The 12,500-nt window shown below is 37.6% G+C and overlaps 1 protein-coding gene across 3 annotated transcripts in view; it reads right to left on the bottom strand.

Annotated features, from left to right (window-relative positions):
- The window catches only part of LOC136838506 (clavesin-2-like), a 143,422-nt gene that overhangs the window by 51,397 nt on the left and 79,525 nt on the right, over positions 1 to 12,500 (bottom strand). For 2 of the 3 annotated variants that reach the window (XM_067103567.1, XM_067103568.1), the window contains exon 2: positions 4,347 to 4,441. The exons of the other annotated variant lie outside the window; for it this stretch is intronic. The gene's annotated coding sequence lies outside the window, so the exon portion shown is untranslated. The remainder of the gene's footprint in view (positions 1 to 4,346; positions 4,442 to 12,500) is intronic. 3 annotated transcript variants of the gene reach the window in all.

The raw sequence follows: 12,500 nt of genomic DNA, 5'->3' as shown, positions 1-12,500 counted from the left end.
TTTACGCATGTTCACGTCTACGTATATGCTTTCAAGCAAATACACTGTATACCATATACTTAGAAAGCAATATTATGAATAAAAGTATCTGTACGCTTCCATGTATATAATTAATTTGAAACTTTCTATATATTCTTTTCACTGTAAATATGATGTACGCTTCACATCAGTATAATGTATGGCCGCAGTAATGAGACGTCCTATACATACGCGCAAGTTGAATCTTGCAACCCATTATTATATTTTTAAGCATTAAATGAGCGTGTTAACACAGGCTAATGACGGCCTAATTAGAATAATTATCCTCTTTGCTCTCTCTAGCTAACAGCCCAATTTGGGAAGCCATTTTACTCTCTCATTTTTAATATAAAGGTACTCATGATGTCGAAACACGTCCCATTAAAGCAAGAGAGAAAACACGCAAAAAAAAAAGGGTTAATATACTAATTCCCTTAATACCCACCTACACAAAACGTATAATATGAATAAGATATTATGGTGTACGTAAACACACGATTATGTTGAATTCTTGCGAATTTATAAACCCCAGGTTCATTTTCATGAGAAAGACACGCATGTTCATTCTCGGTACAAAGTTTTAAGCAAAGAATGCTCGGATGCATGCAAGCATGTAGAGGAAGCGTTTTTATAAAATGTCACGTGTATAAATATATATTCGTACGTATATACAGTAAATAAAGAAATAAATAAAGAAATAAAATACAACTACAAACATTATATATATATACCTGTATATATATATATATATATATATATATATATATATATATATATATATATATATATATATATATATATATATATTATCGAACTCACCTTATCTTGGAAATAACTTACAACTACGTGGAATCATACGATAGGAGCAGAACATCTGTCCCAACGAAAATTCGAACCTGTGCCTTTTAGGCTTTATACGGAGGTTTAAACAGTTGGCTTATCCACGAAGACTGCATTGTGGATAAGTCAGCTGCTGACCTATGCAGATGCACTTTTCATATACAGTTCTCCTTGAGTGCAACTTACTCCCAAGGTCAAGAGAATTCGATAGAAAAGGGCTTAATATTTGAGAATATAAAAATAACGCGTGACTGCGTGACGAACCTCTCTCTCTCTCTCTCTCTCTCTCTCTCTCTCTCTCTCTCTCTCTCTCTCTCTCTCTCCTCTCTCTCCCATCTCTCTCTCTCTCTCCTTACATATACATATATATATATATATATATATATATGTATATATATATATATGTACATAAACACACAAACATATAGATATGTGTATATATACATATACATACATATATACTCATGCCTTACATATATGTATGTATGTACGTATCTATAACCTCAACGCCATTATACCGTCAAAATAAGTCACAGAATGAATCTCTGGAAACTAAGTCTCCATCATAAAAAGCCAAAGAAAGACTCAGTGCACCAAATCAATGATAAATCATCGCTGGTAATATTAAATCATATTTACACAATCATCTCCCGATATGCAATTACCTCTGACATCTTGACAAACCGTCGACATCCCAACCAATATCGTTTGTTTAGCTTCGACTTACGGCAATGAAGCTGCACATGACTGCAAACAGGGCAGGAATTTAATTTCGATGAGAGAGAGAGAGAGAGAGAGAGAGAGAGAGAGAGAGAGAGAGATTTAAGTGGTTTTTTTTTAATTGCTTACGGCATCAAATATGATTGTTAACGAGCATTGCAACTATGGTTATTAACATTTGCAACTAGTATCGATTACAAGTGCAACTAATAAGAGATAATCTCCTCATAAAATTCTAACAAAAGAAATATCAAGAGGAGTCTTCCTTTTAATATAACTTTCAACGACTTCCTTAATAATAAAAACATTAATAATAACAACCAAATGAATTCCAACTTCTTTAATAACAACACTAATAATAGCAGCCATATAAAACCCAAATAGTTCAATAATAATAATAATAATAATAATAATAATAATAATAATAATAATAATAATAATAATAGCAAGGCCCAGCAACCTATTAATGTTTTATGACAAAAACATAACTGCCTTAACTCGTAATTTATCCTACTGGGAGTTTAGAAGACTCATAAATAAGGGAAGCACCGCCACTGCCGTCATTCATGATTGAAAGCAGTTGTTTGTGCGAGAAGCAATCAGCCAAAGTGGTGGGGGTCCTGGCCTATGTGGTTTACAGCACCCTGGTCACGTTTGGTAGGACCGGGGGTCACTGCCGGGTTTCCGGCCACAGCGAACCCACCTGAGAATGCGTACCAAGAAAAAAAAAAAAAAAAAAAAAAAAAGGGTAGGGCTTGCAGCTTCACCCTTAAAGGCTTGCTGAGAGGTCATATGGGTATATCATGTTGGCGTCACCCTCTCTGTAGGTAATAGTAGGTGAATATTATATATATATATATATATATAATATATATATATATATATATATATATATATACACTATATAGTATATACACACATATATACACATACAGTATATATATATATATATATATATATATATATATATATATATATATATATATATATATATATATATATATATGTATGTGTGTGTACATATATATATAGGCTATATATATATATATATATATATATATATATATGTGTGTGTGTGTGTGTGTGTGTGTGTGTGTGTGTGTGTGTGTGTGTGTGTGTGTGTGTGTGTACGGTAAATACATATCATTCAACATTGAATCGCCTTTTTACAAGGCTAAAATAATTTTATGCATTTATTCATGAATGCACCATTTCGGCTAATTAACAAAGCTAATTAGCAAACCAACCAGTTCTGAAATGGCCAGAAAGAAAAAAAAAACACAAATCCCAAAAGTGGACTGACAAAGAAAACGGAACAATTAAATCCTTTGATTTTAAACATCCCCATCGCGCATGCGCCGCCTTCATATGGGGCCGGACCCGGGGATTAAAAAGGAGCGGAAATAAAAGCGATTCGCCAAACCTTTGGTGTTTGGCCAAGTCTAAAATGAGTTGCAGTTGGAAAGGTTTGCTAATATGAACGCAGCCCATGACACATTTTCCCCATAATGAGGAAATAAAAAATGAGGAAACCAGAATGAGAACATCAGAATGACCGCGCTGACATCACTGCTGAGTTCATGATGTCCTTCAATTAATGATCGACTTGTTTCCTCCCCCGAAATAAAAAAAATAAGTAAACAAATAAACTGAATTAAAAAAATTTAATGTACTTTTTCACTGAAATCATCGAAAAAACATCGATTTCCTAAATGGACAAAATCATCTTTCCTATTTATTGTGATTTGGCGATCTCCAAGTCAGGCTGTAACTATTATTCACTGTATACTTGTTTAATGCGATGCTATAATTAAACTTAATATAGAATTTAGACCAGAGGCCAAGCACTGGGACCTATGAGGTCATTCAACGCTGAAACGGAATTGACAGTAAAAGGTTTGAAAGGTGTTACAAGAGGAAAACCTCGCAGTTGCACTGTGAATCAATTTAAGGAGAGGGTGTAAAGATGGAAGAAAGAGAATGTGAAAGGAGTTACAGCAAAAGGAACGAAAGGGGTTGCAGATAGGGGCCGAAGGGATAATGCAAAGAACCTTAAGTAATGCCTGCAATGCAACGCATGAGGTGAGATGACGGCACTATCACCCAACGGGGAATGTGATGCTATACCGCACAGCATTCCTTAACCATTTCTCCAATATAGACACCAGTTCTTGCAAGTTCAAGAAAATTATTTATATGTTTATCAGTTCGATCTCACGCATTCTGTTGCAGTACTGGGATGGGAAGTAATGTCAGCATTCACGTCAGTGAGAAAATATGGTATTTCTCCGTCTAGGATTATCAATCATCCAACGGTCTATGTACTATCCAACGTCTATGTATTTTAAAACACTATGATACGAGAAATGAGTATCTTTGTTGGAGCCTACCTACCTGAACACACATGTGAATATATTACATATGATACAAATGAACGCTTATACATAAATATATAATTACATATCTATGTATACACACGTGCAAATAATATATGTATATGTATGTGTATATGTATGTTTGTGTATGTGTGTCTATAATGTGACAGAGAATACACGGGGATATTACTGTGTCACGTTCAATTACATAATGTATGCAATACATACATAGATACACGTTCAATCACATAATGTACGTATATACATCTAAAAAAAATACAGAACCGGGGTAACACACACATCAAATCATAACAGGCACACATACATTAGATACACACGATCTTCTGTACTGTGATCTTCAAAGAAAGTCAACGAGGGAGCATGGCAACTTACCCTGCTCTGCTGAACAGCGAAGCACAGCACCTGACGACGATCTCCGACGATCTCTGACGATCTCAGAGGCAAGCGGCGATCTCGCTGCACGATCTCTGCAACCGAGGAAAACAACAGCTTTAATGCAAATACGGTGCCTCGGATTAAGAACTATCAATTGCAAATTACCTGCGTTTATGAAGTGGTGAGCTTGCGCGCTCTCTCTCTCTCTCTCTCTCTCTCTCTCTCTCTCAGTAAACATGGACTGATATACTCTCACGTAAGACCTCGCGATAGAGATCATGTTTGAGCCGAGACCATTAGTCATTAATGATACAGCTTTTTTTTTTTAACTATGTCTTCATATGGATGAATTAGTTGTTGTTTATACATTGTAATTTTCCTATATATATATATATATATATATATATATATATATATATATATATATATATATATATATATATATATATATATATATCCAGTTCACGCTACTTCGGGAATATCCCCGATGAGAACTATCACCGAAGGGGAATTTATCACTTTAAAAATTCCCCTTCGGTGATAATTCCCGATCGGGGTATATAATATATACACATACATACATATGTATATATATATACACATATCTCTACACACATACATCATATACTGTATATACACCTTATTTTCTATACTTCCTTTTCCTCTATTATTACCCATCATAGTCCTATATTTATATAATAATAAACAGACGAAAAGGTCTTCAGCTTGCGTGAACATTTGTGTACAGTTATTATTTATAGTGACATTAACACACCTTAGTTTTTATATTCTATTTATACTGTACTTCCGTAGAATCATAGAGAAATATACACTGACTAGGAACAGAATACACTGAAGCATTTCCACGTGGTCACAAGAATGCTGTTGAACCCCATGACATACGTGGTAAGTATGAACAATCCGCATTGTTAGCGAGCGAGCGTGACATGTAAAAGGGTTCCCTGACTTGTCGTCACAAAAGTGAAATTAAGGACAGGCAATGTTATTTATAATAATACATCGTCAAAGGAGCTTGCTTCATTGACTTTAATTTTCTTTCATTAGTTACAAAAAACTTTAAACTGAGCGTGACTATACTTCAATTCCATGCCAGATATGCTTCTACACTTTGGCTATTAACTGACTCTGTGAGAGAGAGAGAGAGAGAGAGAGAGAGAGAGAGAGAGAGAGAGAGAGAGAGAGAGAGAGAGAGAGAGAGAGAGAGAGAAATTGTACACGGCATAAATACTTCTACGTATACTGCATTCTAGTTCTTCCCAGAAATACTGATTCGTCCTGTAATTACCACCACTCGTCCTTGCTTGCTATTCATGATCTTTCAACATCAAATACCTCTTTCCTTCTACAGTAATAATCTGGCCACTCCAACAGTCAAGCGTCTTTTTTTCCTGGTCTTCCTCGCATTCTAATTCCAAAAACATTCATTTTATTTAACCTGTTCACCAAGGTTAGTCACGTCAATGTGTATAAATTCAAACGCTACATCAATACTCAAACATACCTCTTGGGACCATAACCAAGACACCTGCCCAGACATTAACCTTTTTAACTGCAAGCGCACGTTTCTTTCTCTTTTAACAGTAGAGCGACTGCACATTATACACTCATTTACACTTGATTTCGACGCCATTTATCATCCTGGTATCACATAAGCTACATAAAAATCACCGCTTTGTCACTAAAACCTTTCTTTCACTTGGTTCATATAAACGCTTTCCCCAGACTTTCACTGTCTACATCAGGATTTTTTAAAAACGAAAATCATCGTTCTCATTTCTTTCAAAGGACCAAATGCACATCATACACTCATGTACACTTTACTTCGATGTCATTTATCATCCTGGTATCACATATAAGCTAAATAAAAATCACCGCTTTGTCACGAAGACTTCTCACACACATATTCCATATGAATCCTTTCCCCAGACTCTCAATGTCCACAGCAGAGTTTTAGGAACCAAAAATCAACTGCCAGCTTTCTGGTAATAAACTAATCGTCCTAAGTTACCCAAGTATTTTCAAGTCTGTAGTTGAGCCATAGCTTTCCCCTTATGTGAAGGAACTACTACTCTGTTTACATTAGACATATAATATATATATTGTATATATATATATATATATATATATATATATATATATATATATATATATATACACATACATATATATATATATATATATATATATATATATATATATATATATATATGTATGTATATTTGCTACTGCATGATTGTGTGTGCAAGCATATTCATAGTATGAGTAAAAACAGGTGGTATAAGTACGAACATTTATAACAAATGAGAAATCTGTTTGCTTGTGTGTGTGTGTGTGTGTGTGTGTGTGTGTGTGTGTGTGTGTGTGTGTGTGTGTGTGTGATTGAACATACGAGAAAATCTGAAAAATGAAGCGCTGTGTTTCAGAAATGAAGGCACCTTTTAATCTTTCGTCTGATGAATCCTGACAGCTATTTCTGAGAAGGGGGCGTTTTGACAATCGCACTAGATTTATCTGCTTTACTGTACATCGGCATCATTTCCACATTCTGCATGACCCGATACGTCAGAAGTAGGCGCGCCATGACCGCTGCAATCGCAAGACGAAGGCGAATACTAAGACGACGCACTCGAAGGAAGACATTGGCGTCAAATATTACAAAAGTCTGCTCGAGAGAATTACGTGACGTTTTAGACTTTGATCGCCTTAAATGATTCGGCATTACTCCTTTTCTAGCCAAGTCTGTCATTTAGCTACTTTTGTAATATCTAGTTCTTGTTGTCAAAGGAGACTGGTTATTATGGCCGTATAGCAAGAGCTAGGTCAATAGGTCAAGGAAAGAGACATCTTCATGAACTTTCCTCCATTATGGGCGAAAACCGCATCTTTAAATGCTCGTTTAAGTGATTTAGAAAACGAAAAGGAAGGACTAGAATTCCACATTCTGAAAGTGTTCAAAACTAGCTGACCCTAGAGTTCCCGAATACCACAGAATCAGTTGCATTGTGAAGATAAAGTGTGCAACATATACTTATGCGTTAAGTTAATAAATATTGTGATAAATCAGATATATGCATGTGAAGTACCTAATGTGATATTAAAACCCAATAGGATTGAATTGAATTGAATATACAATTTAGGCCAAAGGCCAAGCACTGGGACCTACAAGGTCATTCAGCGCTGAAATGGAAATTGACAGTAAAAGGTTTGAAAGGCGTAACAGGGGGGAAAACCTCGCAGCTGCACTATGGCTCAATTGTTAGGGGAGGGTGGAAAGTAAGATGGAAGAAAGAGAATATGAAAGAAGGTACAGTAAAAGGAGCGAAAGGGGTTGCAGCTAGGGGCCGGAGGCACGCTGCAGAGAACCTTAAGTAAAGCCTACAGTGCGCCGCATGAGGTGCACTGAGGGCACTACCCCTCTACGGATTAAAACCCAATAAAACTGATCCCTTCCTTGCTTCACTATTCTGTAACTCTTCTCTCACCCGACCATCAATCTATAAATTTACTACTAATTGCATACAGAAATCAAGTCCCCATTCTACTGTATAATCATCCACATTAACATTTAGTGCTATATCTGGTTTCCGTCTACTTCTCCTTGCTCACAATTACCTTACACTTTCTCGTAGTTAACACTTTCAGACACTTTCTATAATTACTGCATTTCCTCTTAACTATTCCATGCCATTGCTACGGCAACTAGAAGGACCAGACATTTCCTATCCAATTTTATTGCCACGAATTAGCATCTGCATGCCACGTCCTTTCTCTGACTTCCTGCATCAGTTCATCTATAGGAATATTATAAGAGCCACAGAGATATAATACGTCCTTGTCTCAGACCCACTTTCATACCAAACCATTCACTCTCCGGACGACAAATTCCAACTTAAGCTTTGCTTTCAGCATTAAAACTTTAATTCGTGCTAAATAAATTACCTTTATTGTATGTCATTTAATCTCTATTAATTATATAGTAAGCTTTCTTTTTAGATTTATGTATACTGAACACTGCTTTTTCCTTCACCCTTAAACTTTTCACATAACTGCTTCATAATTATTTCCCCACACACCATTTTCCATCCCCAAATCCAAACTGTTCTTTCTTCTCAGTAATTCTGTCATGTCTTAGTATCAATAAAAAATCTACCACACACTATCCCAGGTATATTTAATAATGTTATGCTCCTAATCTTGAGTCACCTGAAAACTTTTACAAAGGGATATTATGCTTTCACCACTGTATCGCAACACCTTACCTGTAATCCTATCAATTCGTGGTGTGTTTCCAAACTTCAACCTATCAATTGATCGCCTTACATCATAAAGTCACTTCCATAAGAATTCACAAACTTATGACAACCCCTTCCATTCTTCTGTCGTGTTGTTCTGTCTCCCCACTAACCTCATATTCAAAATATCATCTAAAAAATATTTCCGTCATCGACCAAGTATTGCATTCCCATCAGCCAGCATCTCAACATTTTCATCTTTTATTCTGGGATCCATTTGGTCACTGACCTTTCTCTCTGCATTTATTTCACGACAAAACAATATTTCCTTTCTTTTCCTCTCTCATTTCTTGACTTTCTTACTCATCCTCTTGATAGTTGAAAGTAATCTTGTCTATCAAGCAAATGCAATCACACAGTCTCCCTTTTTCTTATCCACTCACTGTTTTATTCCTTCTTCGTACCCTCCTATAACCTTAAACAATTTGATGACGCTATTACTCCATCCATTAATTTTTTATATTTCTCATATACTCCTTCAATTTCTGTGATTTTGAAACCGAATTCTCATATGCTGTTTTACCCTTATCAAATTCACCTGCCCTTAATTACATTTATTGGGACATTTCCACTCCATCGTCTCCGACTTGAATTTATATCTACCTTAACTTGGATTTCAACCAAATAATAATTGGTTATACCTCCAGCCACTCCTCATCTCACTGTTACAATAATCAACCTGACAAGTCTTTTTGTACTAATGTAGTCCAAAAAGTTATTTCCTGACAATAAATATTCTCCTCAGGAGACGGTGTATTTCCAACAATCGAGCCCTTTCTAGACATTTGCATAAGACACTCTCCAATCTCATTTACTCCTGGAATGTCATACCAATAATCAAAGGAGTCTCCTTCTCTTCCAGTTACTTTCCCATGTAAATCACCTTGCACAACGCCGTTCCACGTTCTCCAAACCCAGTAGGGCACCGTCTCAGATTATTCTTCTAAGAAAAAAAAAATACTCCTTTCACTCACATTCCTCCTCATTCCTGGACCATATAACACTGGCAATCGCAACTTTTCCTTCTGCCACACTCAGTCTTATCCATAAAATCCTCGAGCTGAAATATTTGTACTCTGTCACCTGTATCCAGATTTCTCCTGGCTCTGCAAGTGCTAACCTTCCCACTCACGAATAACCTGTACCTTCTCCTTTGCCTAATTAGGCGTGATACTATTCAGCTTTATCTCCTCACAGCAACAGAGTATCGTACATTTCTTCTCTTCATAACTACAAGAATTCTTTATTATTTCTCTTTTCATTTCCTGGCGTCGCAAAGTACCGAGTTTGGTTAAGTTTGCCTCAGAATAGGCTCGTTACAATCTAAGGATCATTTTCCCCCTGAGGAGATCCACAATCTGCGTGTGTGTGTGTGTATATATATATATATATATATATATATATATATATATATATATATATATATATATATATATATATATATATATATAAACTAAAGCTTCCATGTTTGTGTAAGAGCAACAGCTCACTGACAAACGACATTACTTCCTTCCCAGCAGGAAGATGTGAGAGGCGGTAAAGCAGGAGTCATAGGATTTGCAACGCGCATAAAATCGACCAGTTCTATCTTGACGACCATCATAAAGGAGGATTGAGGGAAAGGGATAACAAGGAGAATTGACGGAATGGGATAACGAGTAATAATATATCGCATGAGGATCAACATACGTGGGAAAAAAAAAACTCCCCAAAAATCAGGATTTCGATAAATAATAATGAATTATATTAGACTGAACAAGATGGCAAGGTCTCCACAACAGCATCAAACCACTTCCATCAGAAAGCGGGAGGAGGAGGAGGAGGAGGAGGAGGAGGAGGAGGAGGAGGAGGAGGAGGAGGAGGAGGAAGAAGAGGAGGAGGAGGAGGAGGAGGAAAGCAAATGAGATAAATGCGCATCCTTTGAACTCAATCTTAACTTGGGCCGAGATTCCATCGCTTGGAGAGATATATCAGGAAAGGCTTCAGTATCGGATCCCGATAAATGACAACAGAAATTCAATAGCGATACGATGTGATAATGCCGCTCGAGATGGTGGTTTCTTTTTTCTCTCCTCTCTCTCTCTCTCTCTCTCTCTCAAGCAGGAGTGAATGCAACAGGATAAGGACACAAAATTCTCTTTTTCTCTCTCCCTCTCTTTTCAAGCAGAAGTGAATGCAACAGGGTAAGGACACAAGACTCTCTCTCTCTCTCTCTCTCTCTCTCTCTCTCTCTCTCTCTCTCTCTCCACTAAAACACCTTCAGCAATACGTTTAAAGGAGAGGAGGGGATGGGAGGGGTGTCATCACTACCAAGATGGAGGACAGGAGGGGGTTTTTTTATAGGTCCCAACATGAGAGGAAAGTCGAGGTAAGTCGTCGAGGGAAAGCACAGGGAGGGAGAGGGTGAGAGAGAGGGAGAGGGAGGAAGGGAGAAGGGAGGGAGGAAGGAGTCCGTCTGCAAAGTCTCGCAGGATATCAAGGACCTCCCCAAGGGGTAGGGACGGTAGGGACAAAGGGATGCCCACCAAGGGGTGGAAGACATGGTGTGTTCCCATGGGGTGGACGAGACAAAAGCCACCCATCAAAAGAAGGGAAAGAAGGCCCTTTTCGACTCGAACGCCCCACCTCCCCCCTCCTCTATGTTCCCCCCCAATGTGTGACTACAAGGGGGGGGAGGGGGGAGGCTTTTTAGGAATGAAAAGGCACACTCTTACCAAACCACAAAACATCAAAAGGGAAAAACCCAAGGATGGTCTAATGGTTACTGAAAATTTCTCTCTCTCTCTCTCTCTCTCTCTCTCTCTCTCTCTCTCTCTCAATGAACAGGTTCGAACCCTGCTTACAAAAGGAAAACATACATCCCCTTTGAATTTAAGGCTTTCAATGGGAAAGTGTACTAACAAGCGCAGAGAATCCCAAAAATGTAGGTCATTATGACTATACAAGTTGCGTTCCTGGTGACTAATGCCTGACGTCAAGAAAGCACATGATCTGTTACCATTCCACTTGTGTTTCCATGGCCAGCGTTGAATGGAGGTCACGAGAAGGCATTTAATCGATAAGCTACGCTACCAACGTCCTTATCAGTTCACGCAGATATGTTAAGAAAAAAATGCTGCTATTTCGTCATTGCAAGAAAATAACGACACCTTTTCACACGCGTAAACTTTACTATATAGTACCTCAGTTATTCAGCGTTCGCCAGTGCCTCTAGAATATATTAAACCTTAGCATAAAAGGCAAGAAGAAATGTTTGAATGTCTGAGAATGCATCAATCTTTTCCCATATCGGCTGTCGTTTTCTCAACTTCTCCCTCTTTCAGCTTGATAGCCTTTGCCGTCGAAGATCTATTGCCTGGTCCTCACCCGAAATATGGAGGCGAGAAGACCGACAATGAAGAAGCAATACAAAATCTGATAGACATGCGCATTATTTTCTCCACAGACAAGGTGTGGCGCTAAAAAAGGAGAGCCCTACGGTCCTCAGCAATTCTTTAAGGATGCGGTTGCTAACCCTACACCATTCAACTGGGTCGCTGGTACCCAATCACTGTAGTAGCCTGGGAGAGAACCACTGACATTAGAAATGTTCGCTCAGTACTGGCTAACCCGACCAGTGACTTTTGCATCTGGTTTATAGCTGACTGCAGTGGGTCACAGCCAGGATGGAGCAGGGCGTGCGGCAAGCAACCTCATTCCAAAATAATAGCTGGGACTCAGAAGATTGGCAAATATTGAAGCCTCTTCCTTTAAAAAGATAAATATATAAAAGAGAGAAAAGGAAAGAAAGCAACTTTAAATTAGCATATTACAGGTCAATAATTAAATACAAATGTCA

The sequence above is a fragment of the Macrobrachium rosenbergii genome, chromosome 5 (genome assembly GCF_040412425.1).
Source record: "Macrobrachium rosenbergii isolate ZJJX-2024 chromosome 5, ASM4041242v1, whole genome shotgun sequence".
NCBI lineage: Eukaryota > Metazoa > Arthropoda > Malacostraca > Decapoda > Palaemonidae > Macrobrachium > Macrobrachium rosenbergii.
Note: the sequence above shows the minus strand (reverse complement) of the source record. Positions and strands in the feature narration are given on the sequence as shown.